Below are 17,901 nucleotides of genomic sequence, written 5' to 3' on the forward strand. Positions count from 1 at the left end.
ATTAACCATATTTGCCTGGATGTTTTTGTTTCTGGTCTCTCTATTCTATACATCAATGGGTCTATTCTTGTGCCAGTACCATGCTGTTTTAATCACTGTAGCTTTATAGAGAGAACGATACTCCCAATATTGTTCTCTTTCAAGATTGCTTTGAATATTCAGGGTCTTTTTTTATTCTGAACAAATTTTAAGACTATTTGATCTAGCTCATTGAAAAATGCCATTGGTGGTTTGATAGGGATTGTAGTGAGTCTGTAAGTTGCTTTGGGCAGGAGGACCATTTTGACACTTTTAATTCTTCCTATCCATGAGCATGGGATAGATTTCCATTTATTTGTGCCTTTAATTTCATTTCTCAGTGTCTTATGGTTTTCAGAGTTTTCAAGTCTTTCACCTTGATTAGGTTTATTCATAAGCATTTTATAATTTTTTGATAAAATTGTAAATGGAATTGTTTTCTTGACTTCTTGTCCTGTTAGTTCATTGTTAGATATAGGAATGCAACAGATTTCTGCATGTTTATTTTATGTATTGTGACTTCGCTGAATCCAGTTATTAGTTCTCATAGCTCTCTGGTGTAGTCTTTGGGGTTTTCTATATATAGTGCCAAATCATCTGCACATAGTTACAGTTTTATTTCTTTCCTAACAATTTGGATGAATTTTATTTTTTCTTTTTGGTCTGACTTCCATGGCTAGGATGTCTAGTACTATTTTGAAAAATGGACGAGATGTGGATCCTTGTCTTGTTCTGATCTTAGAGAAAAAACTTTCCTCTTTTCACAATTGAGTATGATGGCTGTGAGTTTGTCATATATGGCCTTTATTATGATGAGGTATGTTCCCTTTATACCCACTTTGTAGATTTTTTTTTATCATAAATGGATATGGCATTTTTTCAAATGCTTTTCAGTATCTATTGAGATGCTCATATGGTTTTTATCCTTCTTTTTATTAATGTGATACATCACATTGATTGGTTTGTGGATATTGTACTATCCTTGCATCTCTGCAGTAAATCCTGGTTGGTCAAGACGAATGATAATTTTGATATACTTTTGAATTCGGTTTGCTAATATTTTGTTGAGGATTTTCATATCTATGTTCATGAGGGATATTGGTCTGTAGTTTTCTTTTTGTACTGTCTCTCTGGTTCTGGTATTAGAGCAACACTGGTCTCATAGAATGAGTTTGGAAGTACTCCCACCTCTTCTATTATTTGGAATACTTTAAGAAGGGTAACTATAAGCTCACCTTTGAATGTTTAGTACAAGTCACCCATGAAGCTATCTGGTCCTGGGATTATTTGCTTGGAGTTGTTTGATTACCAGTTCAATATTGTTACTAGTAATTGGTCTGTTCAAATTTTCTATTTCTTCCTGGGTCAGTCTTGGAAGACTGTACGTTTCTAGGAACTTATCCATTTTTCTAGGTTGTCCAATTTGTAGACACATAATTTTTTGCTTTTGCTTCATCCCATACATTTTTAACTGTTGTGTTTTTGTTTAATTTGTCTCCATGTATTGTTTTATTTTCTCTTTGATCTGTTCACTGATCCATTATTTAGAAACATGTTGTTTAACCTCCATGTGTTCATGTTTTTTTTCCAGTATTTTTTTAGTAATCGATTTCTAGTTTCATACCATTATGATCTGAGAAGATACTTGATTTCAACTATCTTAAATTTTTTGAGACTTATTTTATATCCTAATATGCAATCTGTTTTGAGGAACATTCCATGTGCACTTAAGAAAAATGTGTATTCTTTAGCTTTGGGTAGAATAACCTGTAAATATCTTTTCAGTCCATTTGTTCTAATGTGTCATTCAACGCCTCTGTTTCCTTTTCTAATTTTCTGTCTGGCTGATCTATTGATATAAATGGGGTGTAATTACCATTACTATTATTGTATTGCTTTCAATTTATCCCTTTAGTTCTGTTAGTGTTTGGTTTATATATTTAGGTGATCCGATGTTTGGTGCATAGATGCTTGTGATTGTTATATCTTCCTGTTGGACTGATTCCTTTATCATTATGTAATGTCCTTGTCTCTTATTACTTTCTTTGTTTTAAAGTCTATTTTGTTGTAAGTATTGTAACACCAGTTTTTCATCTCTATTTTCAAGGTATATATTTTTCCATCCTTTCAGTTTCAGTCTGTGTGTGTCTTTAGGTCTGAAATAAGATACAGGAAGCAAATAGATGGGTCTTGGTTTTTTAATCCATTCAGTTATCTGGTATTTTGATTGGACATTTAGGCCATTGGCATTAACATAATTATTGATATGCATGTACTTACCATTATTTTGTTAAATGTTTCCTGGTTGCTTTTGTTCTTCTCTGATCCTTTCTTCCTCTCACTCTTTTCTCTTGCTTTCTGACTTTCTTTAATGTTATGATTGGCTTCCTTTCTTTTTATTTTTTGTGTATCTATAATAAGATTTTGGTTTGTGGTTACCATGGGGTTCTTAAAGGACATCCTATAAATACAACAATCTACAACAAACTGACGGTCACTTACATTTGAACACATTTTAACACCACTACATTTCTTATTCTTCCTCCTTCATGTTTTATATATATATATATCCTTACTCCTTTTTTATTAAATGATTCTCTTAATTTTTAGATGCAATTGCTTTTGTTACTTTTGTCTTTTTGATTTTATATTAGCTTTTAAATAACTGTTCTACTACCTCTGCTGTATGTTTGCTTCACCAATGGAAATTTTTCCTGCTCTTAAATTTCTTGCTTCTACTTTGGGTCTTTTTTTTCCTCTTAATGAAGTCCCTTTAACATTTCTTGTAAGGCAGGTTTAGAGGTGGTGAACTCTTTCAACTTATGTTTATCTGTGAAGCTCTCTTTCCTGAATTCTGAAGGATAACATTGCTAGATAGGGTATTCTGGGTTGGAAGGTTTTTTAGTTCAGAACTTTGGTAATATCATGCCATTCTCTTCAGGCTTGTAGAGTTTCTACCAAAAAATCAGCTTGTTAAACTTATGGGGTTTCCCTTATATGTAACTTACTGCATTTTCTTGTTTTTTTTGCTGCTTTTGACTCTCTCTTTGTCTGTGAGCTTTGGCATTTTAACTAAAATGTGTCTTTGTGTGGACCTCCTTGGTTTCATCTTATTTAGAGCTTTCTGTGATTCCTGGACCTGGAAGACTGTTTCCTTCCCCAGTTGGAGGAAATGTTCAGCTATTATCTCTGTAAGTAAATTTTCTACTTCTTTCTCTGTCTCTTCCTCTTCTGGGTTTCCTACAGTGTGGATGTTAAGACATTTGATGTCCCAAGTTCTCTTATGTTATTCTTATTTTTTTTAATTTTCTTCCTTTTGCTGTTCAGCCTGAGTGCTTTCCATTACTCTATCTTCCAAGTCACTAATCCATTCTTCTGCATCCTTTAGTCTGATGTTCATTCCCCCCAATTTTTTTTATTTCATCTATTTGATTATTCACTTCTGATTGGTTCCTTTTTACAATTTCTATTTCTTTGCTGAGGTCTGCCTTGAGTTCTGCTATTGTTTATTTACATCCAGTGAGTATCACTGCATTCAACTCTTTACCAGGTAGTCTGGTTAACTGTTTCATTTAGCTCCTTTTTTAGAGCCTTTTCTTGTTCTGTTCTTTGCAGCATATTCCTCTAATTTCATATGATTCTCTGTGCTTGGTTCTTTGAATTCACTGAAAGGGCTCAGTCTCCGAGTCTTGGAGTATTGGCCTTCTGGGGAAGAGTGCCCTGTGTATATTTTGTGTGCCTGTGGTTTTGGCAAGCTGGAGGCTGACAAGTGTAAGGCAGTCTTTTCATGGTGCTGGGGCTCTGAGGGTGTGGTCCCTGGGGGCAAGGCCTTGAAGGTCCATTGGAGGAGATCATGGGTGGTCACCTGTGGGTTCTGTGCTGGCATAGAGAGGGTGATGGGGCAGCAGTGGGTTGGGGATACACTCCAGGTAACTCCCAAATTGGCACCAGTTGAGGCCTTAGTGTCTCCTCATTTGCATGCCCAAGAACATGCTGGTTTGCTGGTTTGCTCAGGACCACTCCAGAGAACTCCCATGACAGGTGCCCACTGCTTCTTGCTGACAGCATGGAATCAAGCTCTGCGCACTTTTCCCCTCAGTCCCTTCATGGCTGCTCAAGGGAATTCCCATGTTAGCGCCCTACCTCCTGTTGGTGGCTGGGATCAGGCACTGTGTTTGCTGCATGTTCCCATGAGGCCTCTGCACACTCTGGATTTCCAGGGGGAATTTCTTCATCAGCACCTGTGGTCCCACTGGGACCAGGATCAGATATCACGCACATGCATTAACCCCAGCCCCTGTACTCTCTGGGCTGCCCTGGAGAATTCCCACATTGGTACCTGTCAAGTCCCACTGGTGGCCAAGTGTCAGTCCCACATGTGTGTCCCCCCAAAGTGCTCTGGGGAATTTTCTTGGTAGTACCAGCCCACAAATTTGTGCACCCTCCCTGTGAGCCAGGGAACTTTCCAGTGGTTGGGTGACAGTGAGCAGTAGGGCATGACTGCTGGATCTCCTACAGGGTACCTGGGTATGGGTGGGGATGAGGGGGCCGACCAGACCAAGTCTGAGATTGGTGTGTGTACCTAGCTCCTGCTCTGGGCCACACTAAGATGTACAGAAGGAGTACAAACAATTGCACTGGCTGGCTCCTCTGATCCCAGATTGCCTCAAACTGTTTCCTTACTAACTGGTAGGTATTTGATTTTGAAACTTAAGTTATTCCACTATGGTCTAGTTGTACTTTAAATGGCAAGGTTTTTTTTACTGCCCCTCAGGGCAGGGAGTCCATGCCTGGCTCTTTCAGGGACACCCCTCCCCCTTCCCTCTGCCAGTCACTGTGCTGGGGGTGGGTGGGTTACCCTCCTTTACCATGTCTCTGTCTCTCCTGCTGTTTTGGGTTTGTTTGTTTGTTTTTTATTTTTCTCTTCCTTGTTGTATGGAAAGTGTTCACTTCAGTTTCTGTTATTCAGGGTGAAATGCCCTGTGAATAAGTGTAGATTGGGAAAGAGTACAGTTGGGATAAGGTAGACTTAGGCTCTCTCTACTCCACATTCGTCCCAGAATACTCCATGATAAATTGCTAATGACATTTTTCAAGTTCTAAATAGAGTCTGAGTAAAAGTAATTTTGGATGATGTGATTTTGAACTAAACACTTTATTTCAGAATAAAAACAAATATTATTTGGGTGATTCATTTAAAATGATGTCATACTCATTTATAAAGCATTAATTTTGTTGCTGTTTTCTCTTAGAATATTTAGTAATTTATCCATTGACAGAATTTGGAGCAGGTTACTTTTTCTCTTGTTCTAGTATGGAATGACTTTTAAAAAAGGGAGGAAATGACTACAACTATGCTTTTCCCTTTAATTTCAGTAAGTGTTCTGGCCAACATCACATCCAACAGAGGACTCTACAGCATAGCATGCTTTCTATTCTAGAATAGTTTCTTGTCCTAATATTCTAAATTTCCTAATTTTGTCCACATGGTTTCCTCCATCATGTAAAGTCAGATTGAGAAAGAGAAGACTGACTGATCTGAAATCTATTTATTTGCTCAAAGGCTGTGTGCAGTGTGCCCAGAATTCCATACAGTACTTTAGAAGTTTCTGATCTATCCTGGGGTATGGCATATCTCATCACTTGTTTATAAAGCAGTGTTAGAAGGAACAGCCTGACCTCAATTCAGAAATCAGCAGAGTGTCTGGAAACAAAGAATGTGTAGATGTAGAATACACAGACCCAGAAATTACAAATACTAGAAACAAACACGCATTGTGAGCACTGTGGTCTATTAGTGAGAGCTGTTGATTTCTACCACATTTTTTTAAGCAAACACAATGCTCTATTTGGGGCTTTTCACCACAGAACTGTGAGCTTATTTGCTCAAGAACAGATAACATTATACCATACCTAGCAGTCAGCCCCTGAATGAATGACCTGTGGCACCTTGGAAATAGGAAGAAACTCACTTTGTTATTACTGGTTGCTCCATCTTTAGTACAACAAATGCATTTTCTACATTGCTATAAAGAAACGGGAAAGTTTCTTCAATGCATGACTCTTCTTGTGGTAATACTAGATTTCAGAAAGATTTTATAAATTTAAGTGAAAAAAATTTTCAGGGAAAAAATTTATGGTTAGTACTACGCTCTCTGGAATATAAATTACACATGTGGAAGTGGGAGAGTTGAAGAGGTGGGAAGGAAATGGGATTATAGGTTATATGACAAATGCCAAACTTTAGAGTGTCAAAAAAAAATGCTGTAACTAAGCTGTCACTGATATATCCAGGTCTATATTGCTTTTCTTCAGCTACAACATGCACTCCTCTATAAAACTAGACCACTTAATTATTGGAAGCTGATCTATAATTCTGCGATATAGTCCCAGAATATGTAAATCATGACACTCTACATTAAGTCAGTCAATACTTGTAAATTTTGCTTCAAAATTATAACTCTTAAATTTTGAGGTGAATGGCATTTTTGTTTGGGTAATCAACCATCGTTGTGATTAAATATTTTAAAATAGTTTTGCTATATAAAATTTTAGAACCATAAAGGGGCTTAAAAGGCAACTAAACAAGTCCATTATCTTACAGATAAATAAATTTGGACCAAGAAAAATTAAGTGAGTTGTCTAAGATCACACAACTTATAAGTGATGGAAACAAAATTAAAAGTCATATCTGACAGGCCCACCTTATTTTTACATTCTATTTCACTGATTATCATATAGATAGGCTATAGATAACTTTTAAAAATAAAGCATAATGCACTTATGGCAGGTTATCATACCCAATGATATACCATATGGCATCTAAATGAAAAGTTTGGCAATATTACTTAGAAGCGTCTGTTTGCGGGAACTGATAGAAATCTCATATACATGTTGGAACACCTCTTTTCATAGGGATAGTCCTGAAAAAGATGAAAAGTTCTCCCAATATTAGAACTTTGAACAATACATCTCAAAGTTTACTCTACATAGATGAGAGGATAAGTAGAGGTAGGATTTAAAATAATTGATGACCTGTGTGTAGGAAAAGTTGAATAATTTACATTATGTAATAAAAAATGAAAATGCAGGACCCCTTGCATAGTACCTTGTTATTAAAAGTACAAAAATATAAAGCTTTTTCCTCAAAGATCTTATTATTAAATGTAATTCTAAACATAACAGGGTTACTACTGCTACATGAGAAATATTAACTTACAAATTGCAAAAAAAATAATGGTGTTATAGTTTTATATAGTACCTTAAGTAATAACTTCTTACTATAGCATCTTGATTGATCATAGGATTTTTGTCTCACTTTTCTGAAAATTCATTTGCTAGATCCTCAAAATTTATATTTGGAGCAATTTTATTTACAATTGATGTGACTGACAGCAATGTTCACCACTCTAGATAAAACGCAAGGTTGCAAATAATTTTGATAATTTTTAATTTGGGGAAGGATCTTTCTTCTGATAAACTGTTTCTGGAACTAAGAATATTTATAAGCTGTGATAATATTAGGATAAATTTCTAATAAATTATTTCAAAAAATAAAATTTGGTACATCTGGACCTGATATTGTTTGCAGAACATTTTTTCAAAAAAGATTTAACTCTTCATACCGATCACTTTCTTGCAGTCTGAATTTAATTTAAATGTGAATTTATATAAAGGTATTTTATTCTTTCCTCTGACATTTCTTGTAACTTGTGGAGGTCATGTAAGAAACAAAGCAACTCCATGATTCATATGGAATTCGAAATGCCTGTCTATGCATTCTAGTGCTGTATCTTGAATTTCGAGGAAATAATTAAAAATTGTCTTCCGATATTTAAAGGTCATTCCTGAAATGAATGAAACTGGAGATTCTAAACTTTTTGAAGTGTTCTAATAACTGCCAATATTCTTTATTGCAATGTCGATATGCACACTTTTATTTTCTGGCAATTTACTGACATATTTTACTGCTTGACTGCAGGCAGATTCTGGCACAATGCTCAGACTAGAGGGTTAATACGACTGCAGATGCCTCGAGGACAGGCTCTGCAGGTAGATGAACAAGTCGGCCTCCCATCTCAGGCCTTGACATCCATGCAGAGCCCCACCTCTCTCCCATAGCCACTGCTGCTGGCACTTTCTCTGCGGCTTAGCCAATGCCAGCTCCAATCTGGTCTCAGGTCCTGTCTTGGAAAGTCCCGTAGGGCCCTGAGCTGCCCCAAGGCACATGTTTATGTACCACACCAACTGCTATGCATTCATGCTTCCCACCATGCCGATGGTACTGATAGGTGCTGGACCACAACCATATGAGGGTTTTGCCATCCACTGTGCTTCCTCCGCTCGTGTGCATGCTTTGATGTTCTGTCAGACTTTACTTAGAAAACTCAATTTCAAAGAATTTCAAGATGATGAAAGTGAAGCATTAAACAAAGCCTGGGACTCTGCCTAGTATGGGGTTTGTGCAACTAGACAGATCGCATGCCAATGAAGCTGCTCTGGTAGAGGTAATAGACTAGATAGGCCGTGTTTTAGAAGTAGCAAGATTGAAATAGTAGATAATGATTAAGTTTTGGGAAAGACTATTTTATCACATTTAATGCTCACCAGAAAGCCTTCCCAGGAGAAGAGCTTTTTTTTAACAAAATACTGATTAAATTATCCAAGGTGACCAACTATATTTTTATTATCCAATCTGAATCTTCCTAATGGCACAAAAGTAAAGTAACCATGGAAACAGGGATGAGAGGGTTTGACAAAATTAAGAACGTGACCTTATTGTTTTTTACCTGTAATGAACCCCAGTTTTCCAGGAAGAAATCCCATGCTTAGGTTATGATGGTCAGTGGGCCATCCCTTTTGTTATAGGATTTAGGCAAGCCTGCCAGAGGCCGACCAGTGGGATGGACACTGCTCACAGCTGGTTTCACACACTGAGACTGATGATGCCACACGCACATACTAAGTGTATGAAAATGTTTATTACTTACAGTAATTTTCTGCACTACAGCAAGAAATTGTTGTACACAGTAGTATTCAGACCTTTGAAAGCTGACATGTTCTCATGTCAAACTAATATTATAAAAGGCAGTGAGCCTTTTCAGTGGTTAAGTATTTTTTCAAGGTCACACAACTAATAAGTGGTGAAAACAGGATCTGAACCCAGAAGGCCTGACTTAAGAACTGCAGTCATATGTATACTCCTCAATACTGGCTCCTGGTACTACTTGGTCTCCTTTTAAACTTATGACCACACATCTCAGATAAGTACTCATCACTGCCAAAAATTAATAAATGAACCTTAGATACCTTAGAAAATCATTGTTCCACTCTCCCTGTGACTATTTCTCCACAGTCCATCCCTCTTTACTGAAGTGATGCTCTCAGCTTATATGTCACTAGGAAAAGAGACACAGTCAGGTGAGACCAACTTCATTTTCCTCCTCTAATATGGATGTAAGAATTCTCTAACATGATCTAAGATTCTCCCTTTTCTAGTCTAAGAATAAACCTTCCAGTTCTGTTGTGGAGTACATGGTCATTTTTCAAGGACTTTGATTAACAAGCAGCCCCTTTCCCTATGACATGATCATTCCCCCTTTATATTAGATCATTCTTTGAGGATAGAAATGTACCTTAACATTTTAAAAAGCTATTCTTGAAATAAGACTTTTCATGTACCCTCAATTCCATTCCATTTCATTATATCCCCATTCCATTCCACTAAAGTAGCTCTTATTAAGATTACAAATGATCTTCCTAAATTTGATGGTGAACTTTCGGTCATCCTCTTACTTGATTTCTTACCAACATTTTAATCTGAATGACCTCTCCTTCTTTGTTAAAATATGCTAGTGTTCAGATAAGTGTCCTTATAGTGGTCTTCACAGAAGCAGTACAAGCATCCCCTATGGCGCCTGAAGCAGCAGGACTGACACTGCCCCAAGTTTGGTCCATAAACCGAGACTAAGTATACGAACCAAACACATACTAAAAGGGTATGAAAAGGTTTATTACTCACATCAAAAAGCTTTCTGGGGAGAGCAGAATGATTCCCAAGCAGGTCCAAAAACAGCCCGTGAGAACAGGGAAAGGAGACTGGCTAGGTTTTTTATTGCCACTGGGGGTGGTCCAGGTAAAGCTCCTTTCACACTGGCAGATGTTTTTCAGCATTTGAACCTCTCACCAAAAGCAAAAGTGGAAGAGGCCGAGATCTCTTAGCAGGTTACCTGGATGCGGGCAAAGGAGGGAGGATTGGGCTTAAAAGCTGTGACTAGTCGAATAGCAAAAAATGTAGTCGGATCCCTTAGTACACCTGACAACATAAAAAATAAGCAAACCACTGGGCCCATCTCAGATCTCCTGAATCAGAAACTCAGATGGTAGGCACAGCAATCTCTTAACAATTTTCAGGGGATTTTGATAGACCCTCAGTTATGAAAACTAGGTACCATATTCCAACAAAACAAGGTTTATCTGTGTTTTCGCCCATCTCATGAGACGCATTTTCTGTCTCCTTTACTAGTCTTTCTTCTCTCTGGTCTCTAATTTAAAAATCCATCGAAGTCATGACTCTCAAATGTTTAACCGCACTCTGATTCTCTCCAAAGTGTTCTAATCTTATTTTTACAAATGCCTTCTCAACATCTCTTCTTGGATTTCTAAGGGGCATGTCAAATTAACCATGGCTAAAACAGGAAATCTGTTTACAGCTACTACCTTAGATATTCTCCAGACAAATCTACTCCAGAGAGAATATTTCCTCTCTCAGAAGATTACTGTCTTCTCAGTTGCTCAGGTTCTAATTGTTGGTTACTATGTAAAACCCAATATAAACTAAATTTTCTCGGTTCTTCTTTTAAAATTTCTAATATAACTTATTTTCATCACATTCTCCTCCAAATGTAATTCAGAATGCAATCATTTTTCATCTGGATCAGATCACTAATCTCATAATTTGCTTGTACTACTTCTAACCTTAATCCCATTGAGTGCATTCTCCAGGCAGCAGCCAAAGTGATTATTTAAAACAGAAATTAGATCATAATACACCCATGAATTAAAAAATATCCAAGGGCTTTTTAACAAAAGTAAAACAACTCTTTATTGTAATATTCAAAGACTTATATGATCTTTCACCTGTTTACCTCTCATCTCCTCCATTTCTCAAATCTCCTTTATTATGCACTTACTTTATCAGTAAGTAATTGATAGTCTTTCTAGCTCTCTAAGAAAGTTAAAATCAAGGGTTTTTGAATCTTATTCAGCTCTATAGCTCTAATTTATCCTAATATGAATAAACATAAATTTACCTGACACATATTAGGTAGTCAGTAAATATTGAATTACTAAATGTGTTCTAGTAGGACAATTGTAGGTGGAACATTTTAGGAACTGTATGCACAGGAGTGTTGTCATGTGTTCACTGAATCAAGAAAGAGAAAGTAATGAAGATGTCAGTCAAGGCTTGTCCTGTTCATGCCCACACTCTTGAATCAGGGGCACTGCCTAACCATGGTCCTTGTAAGTGGCTGGTCATGTTACATGTCACCACTGATTGGATCAGTATGGCAGATACCTAATCCAAAACAGCTCAATCCTAGGCAAACCAGGAGACAAAAATATAGCTAGACATGAAAGAGATGAACTCAATAGAAATGAGCGATTTGTTCAGACAATTACATACTGTTTTCTGGACATTTAAATTTAAGGTAGAAGAGAAGGTCAGCAATTGCTTACCATGTCAGAAAAAAGAAGGCATGGTAACAAGGGTGTCACATTATGTGTTAATCATGAAATTGAAAATTCACAGATTATTGCTCCTGAGATCTCTAATGCTTACTTGAATCAAGAACCACCATTCAGTTCTCCCAAGCAGGCCAGGCCTAAGCTAGTTGCAGTTTTGGAATTGTCAGGAGAAGTAATAACTAAACTGAATATTGACAAGTGACTTGGCACATGACAAACTGGATGTGGTGTGAGGTATGTAGCACACGTGATAGAAGGTGGGAAATAAATATATTTTATTCAAAAAGAACTGCATGTACAAAATATGGAAGTGTATTTTCACTAAGCAAGGCAACTATGGGTTCACTAATATCATTTCACTGTTTGGAATAAAATGAGTTGAAAGCAGATTTGAGAAAAATTGCCCAACTATATTTCTGTACAGATGAGGCACATAACAGAGAAGAGGATAAAAATGAAAGGGCCTTTTAGAAGGTTTCTAAGGAGGCAATCAGATAGTAGCTAAATGAAAAAATGATGAGAAAAAAGTCTGATGTCTAAGTAGTATAAACTAAATGAACTGGGCTTTAACTAAAAGTCAAGTAAAAGTGAAAGGGAGCATATAATAAAGTTGACAGTCTTCCCCTGTGGGAAATCATTTGTAAAAAAGAGTAACTTTGTCTCTTAATATTTTATCTTTTATTATTTTTCAGTAATAAAAATGAGTCTGATATTAACACTTTGAGAGGATCCGATCTGGTCAAGCATTCAAATGTTTGTTTTTGTATGTTGTACAAATCTGATCTTGCAGAACTGCCCTGCAAAGCTTCTTGGAAATGGAAGAATATTCTCACTAGGCATAGGTGCTTCTTCCTTCAGCTATGTTGGTATACTAGCCAAGTCTCTTTTACTCTTGAACAGCCTCAAAGAATCCACTTGTTATTCTGACAATAACATATATCATAAAGATGTACACAAAAGGAAAATAAATGAAGGTGGTTGACATTCACCAATATTTTCTTAAGAATTTCAGCTCAAGAGTTATTTCATAAAGATTCTTAAGATTTACAAAATTCTTGAGAATTTCAGCTCAAGGGTTATTTCACAGAGTTAGTAAACTCAGCTTAAACAATTTCACCACCCAAAATAGTGTACTAATTTCTAGCTGTCATGTGCCTGCAGTTATAGAGTCCCCCACAAACTGCAGCCTGGCCCCATGTGCTTTCAAGTACCCATAGATTTTTGAATCTGATTCAAACTCATCTGTAGGTCTGTGGTTTTAAGAAATAGAGAAATAAATTCAAGAATGCTCATCACTATGTGACTTATAACAGGAATAAAAGTGCTACTTTTCTCAGTAATTTAAAGCAGACTAAGTAAATTTAGAGGAAAAAATAACCTACCATTTTAGAAAATATTTCAAATAAAAAATTAAGTTATCAGATTTGTGTGTTTTTATATCAACACCCATATACAAACAGGCAGGCATACCAGAATATATACTTAACACAATTTAATTTAGTCTTTATTTATTCAGTTAGAAAATATTTACTGAGTGCTTCTTTGTGCCAGGGCCTGTGCCACATGCCAGTGACACATTAAAGAGACTTGATTCCTCACTCTGAGATCTTTATATAATGCTCTCATAGACGGAACACTTAGCTTAATTCTGATAAAAATCTTAAAAAGACAAAAATTAGGTTTCCTTTGCTCCAAGGAAGTTGAATCTACCTATAACAAATAATTGTGCAGATAAAACATATGGAAAAAATGATTAAATAGTAATAATAATATGTGCTACCCTGAAATAATATCTAAATGAGTGTTACTGCTAGAATTACTCTCCAACATCTGAGAAAAGGAAAAGTTCACTATAAATTTGTGCATAAAGGAAAGGCTTATGGAAGAATTACTTCCTACCAAAACTGGGTCGAGCTCATATTTTATAAGGGAAAAAGAAAAGACTAAAAAAGAGCATTCCAGATGCAAAGGAGACGATCAACCATATAGGTCAAAGCTGTCTTCAAGAGCACCACATTTCAAGATGCTGGGATAGACAACTGTATCCACAAAAACTAATTTTCTTTTGAGGATATTTAGTGTAAAATGCAATTATTATCAAATTAAAGAATAAGGACTTATCAGTGTTAGTGAATAAAAAGACATAGGAAAGTGGGACAAGCTAACAGTCTTTTTTCAAAGGATATTGCACCCTTGTTCTTTTCCTCGTGCTTTTCCTTGTCATGAGGGGCTGCCAGAATCACCCCCAGGTTCCCATCCACAGGCCAGTGCCTCCTTCACCTAGCTACTATAAACATAGGCTGCTAGAAACACAACTTCCCCTTTCCTGGAAACCTCCCCTTGGCTTAATGATCGTTACCTTGACCTCTAATCCACAGGCCACAACAGACTGTCCTTGCTTTTCAGATTACATGGTGGGAGCAGCCAAATACTGACTGACGTGGGGAGTATCATCACTGATGATGGCAGGTGGACAATTGATAGGCCCTGGCATGCACTAGCATGGCAATTGCTAGAATATGCAGCAGTGATAAATCAAAATATTTTGCAGGAGTAAAGGAATGTATTATATTTGCATATGCAAAATCTCAGGTGTTGGATGAATCTCAAAATCTCAAGTATGGAAGAAATTGCTAAAAATTAGGACTGTGGAATTGACTAGTTATTTTGGTAGACTGCCGATAAACTGAGGAGAGAATATGACATGCACAGACCCATTCATAAGTCTGGTATAAACTTGGAAAGTCAGATAGTCTCCTTGGCACCGATTGAGACACTCATCTTTTGCATTCTGAGTAGACAGAGGGAAACATTTGGACCTGGAAATGTAAGGGATAGAACCCTGAGGCTTTGAATAGGGATATCTGAAGACAGAATGCTCAGGTTTTCCTGAATCATATAGGACAAAAGAAGAAGCCTACTTCCCCTTGTTTGAAAATAAAAGCTTCCCCTTATTTGAACACTACTCAGAAGCCCCCATATACTAAACAAAGTTTTCTTTGCCTTGGATCTGTTATAAGCTCCCTTCTTGAAAGTCAGACCCCTTTGCAGGCCCAAACATCAGTGTACGCAGTTGGAAAAGTGCTGTGCCTGCTAATAGCTGAGCGGGATTGCATACCAAAAGAGCTGCTGGGTCTAGCTAACAGGTACAGGCAGGAAGCAAAACAGAGTAAATAAGAGCGGACAATGAGGATGCTGGGTCAGAGCGAATGGAATATGGAACTAGATAAGGAGCACAGGCATTATGGAGCTACTCTCTCATGACATAGGATTTAACAGTCTGGCAAGATTCCTAGGAGAAAACCGTAATAGGTGAATGATTTAGCTCTCACAAGCTAGGAAAAGTGGTGGCCAGACATTTCTGTTTACTCTTATGATTTAGAAAGCTGGAAAGAATATCACTTTTATCATAACAAGACATTTTCTTGAAGCCATCAGTTAGCTGCAGTCAAAGAATAAACAAAAAGCCTGAAATTAAAGGCTCCCTTCACCACCCCCATCCCAGGAAACTTAGGTAATGAGAAATAAGCTAAAATTTTATTAAAATAAAATTTTATTTTACTTTAGGCAGGCAAGCCTGTCTGTAATGCTTGGGAGTTCCAGATACAAGGATAAATTTAATACACTCACTGTCACTAGTGCAGCTGAACTGGAAAGAGCTGAGCCATCAGATGTGGGAACAGCCAATTAAAATCACAAGACAAAAAGAAAGTAACAGTGAAGCCTTTAATTACTTACTAAGATGGTAAGGGAAAGTATAGATACTCTCCTCTTAACTTCCCCTCACCAACAGATGTTCAGGTAGATAGACACAGATGAAAATCATCTCACTGCTGAGGAACCTCTGAACAGAAGCTAAAAGGGTTCTAGAGGTGTGGTGGGGGTTTGGGAGGAAGGAGAAGGGGATGGTTTAGAAGTAGAAAAATACTGAGTACTAAGTCAAAGTGGAGAAAATTATTCTTCCTGGATCTCTGATAAAGAAAATCAAGTACAGGCACTTCAGCAAGGAATGTATATATGCATAAGAGCATGGCCAATCAGGAGTTCCTTGATTGCAACTCCTTTCAGAGACTGTAATGCACTGACTGAGCACCAAGTCTCCTGTGGAGAGGGCAACTTACCCCTGAAAGTCTTGCCAGGTAAAGCCTTTGTAATTGTCAATAGTTGGACATGAAAAATCATGCATAAGTTTTCTTGGCCAAGTGCCAAACTCCTCACTCATAGGACAGTCTATGTGGACTCTCAGTGGAACTAAAAAGTTGGAACAAATAGAAAACAAATTTCAAAATGATAGATTTAATCCACTGATGTCAATAATTACATTAAATTTAAATGGCCTAATCATCCCAATTAAATGACAGAATTTTTAAGATTAGAATTAACAATAAAGTAAGAACTATGCTGCCTACATGGAATCCATTTAAAATACAGAGACATGGATTAGTTTAAGTAAAATGGAAAACGACATGCAGACATTGGCTAAAAGAAAGTTGAAGTCATAGCAACTGCAAACCATGTATGCTTCAAACAAAAGATCTTTACAAGCCATGAGACAAATAATGATGGAATTGAAGGCAAAATATATAAATCCATGACTATAGATGGATATGTCAAAGCCTCATACAGTAATTGCTAAACAAAGTAAATCAAACACCAAAAGGATACAGGAGGCAGAAAACTATGATCCATGGGCCAATGACTTGATTTTGTAAATAAAGTTTTACTGAATCATAGTTACATTTATTCATTTACATATTCTCTATGATTGCTTTCACAGTGTAACAGTGGAGTTGAACAGTTGTGACAGAAAATGTATGACCCACAATACTAAGATGCTTACCATGTTGTTCTTTAAGAAAAAGTGCTGACGTCTTATGCATTTTTATGTGTAAAGGAATCCTTACCCCTAGCACAGAAAAGAAAAAAAAGTGCTGATTCCTGATATGGAAGACCTAAACAACACTATGTATTAAGTTAACATTTATGAAATATCACCCAACAAACAACCACATAAAACAACGTGCACTTAACTGTGCACATGGAACATTCACCAAAATAGATCATACTAGGGACCATAAAACAAACCTAAATAACCTAAGAGGTAAATCACACAAAGTATACCATCAGCACACAGCAGAATTAAGATAGAAATCAGTGAAATAAATACACTGGGATGGTTGGACTCACACTCATTCATTTTAGGACTTCTAATACTGGATTAAAATGTAATCAAGATGTGTACTTGTGGAGTGAGAGACATACCAACGGAATAGAACAGAGCCCAGCGAGAGAGCCACATGAGTACTTACAGCTGAGTTTTGAAAGTACCTGAGACTTAGTTCTCATATAAGTTCTCTGATGTGAATTCTGTTGTGACATGTCATTAAGAAATTAATTCATTACATTTCCTTCAATTATGAATCATTCAGTGGATTTGGAGAACACTCTGTTGCTTAAAGGATGGCACAATATTAGAAAATCCATCAACATCATCCACCACATCAACCAAAGGAAGGACGAAAACCACATGATCATCTCCATAGGTGATAGGTGCCGAAAAAGCATTTGACAAAATTCAACATCCATTCATGATAAAAACTCTCAACAAAATGGGTATAGAGGGCAAGTACCTCAACATAACAAAGGCCATATATGACAAACCACAGCCAACATTATGCTGAACAGCGAGAAGCTGAAAGCCTTTCCTTTAAGATAGGGAACAAGACAAGGATGCCCACTCTCCCCACTTCTGTTCAGCATAGTACTGGAGGTCCTAGCCACGGCAACCAGACAACACAAAGAAATAAAATGCATCCAAACTGGTAAAGAAGAAGTTAAACTGCCCCTGTTTGCAGATGACATGGTATTGTAGTTTAAAAACCCTAAAGACTCCACTCCAAAACTACTAGATCTAATATCTGAATTCAGCAAAGGTGCAGGATACAAAATTAATAAACAGAACCTGTGGCATTCCTATACACTAACAATGAACTAACAGAGAGAGAAATCAGGAAAACAATTCCATTCACAATTGCATCAGAAAGAATAAAATACCTAGGAATCAACCTAACAAAGGAAGTGAAAGACCTATACTCTGAAAACTACAAGACACTCATGAGAGAAATTAAAGAAGAT

At 36.9% G+C, this 17,901-nt stretch overlaps 1 long non-coding RNA gene across 1 annotated transcript; it reads right to left on the minus strand.

Moving 5' to 3' along the window:
* Nucleotides 1–10,035: 10,035 nt before the first annotated feature.
* LOC130681046 (uncharacterized) lies at nt 10,036–17,100 on the minus strand. Its single transcript, XR_008994087.1, has 3 exons — nt 16,607–17,100; nt 15,888–16,017; nt 10,036–10,247 (listed from the first exon to the last, which is right to left on the minus strand). It is a non-coding gene; the product is annotated as an uncharacterized LOC130681046 (long non-coding RNA).
* Between the last annotated feature and the right edge of the window lie 801 nt (nt 17,101–17,901).

Source organism: Manis pentadactyla, chromosome 15, assembly GCF_030020395.1.
Source record: "Manis pentadactyla isolate mManPen7 chromosome 15, mManPen7.hap1, whole genome shotgun sequence".
NCBI lineage: Eukaryota > Metazoa > Chordata > Mammalia > Pholidota > Manidae > Manis > Manis pentadactyla.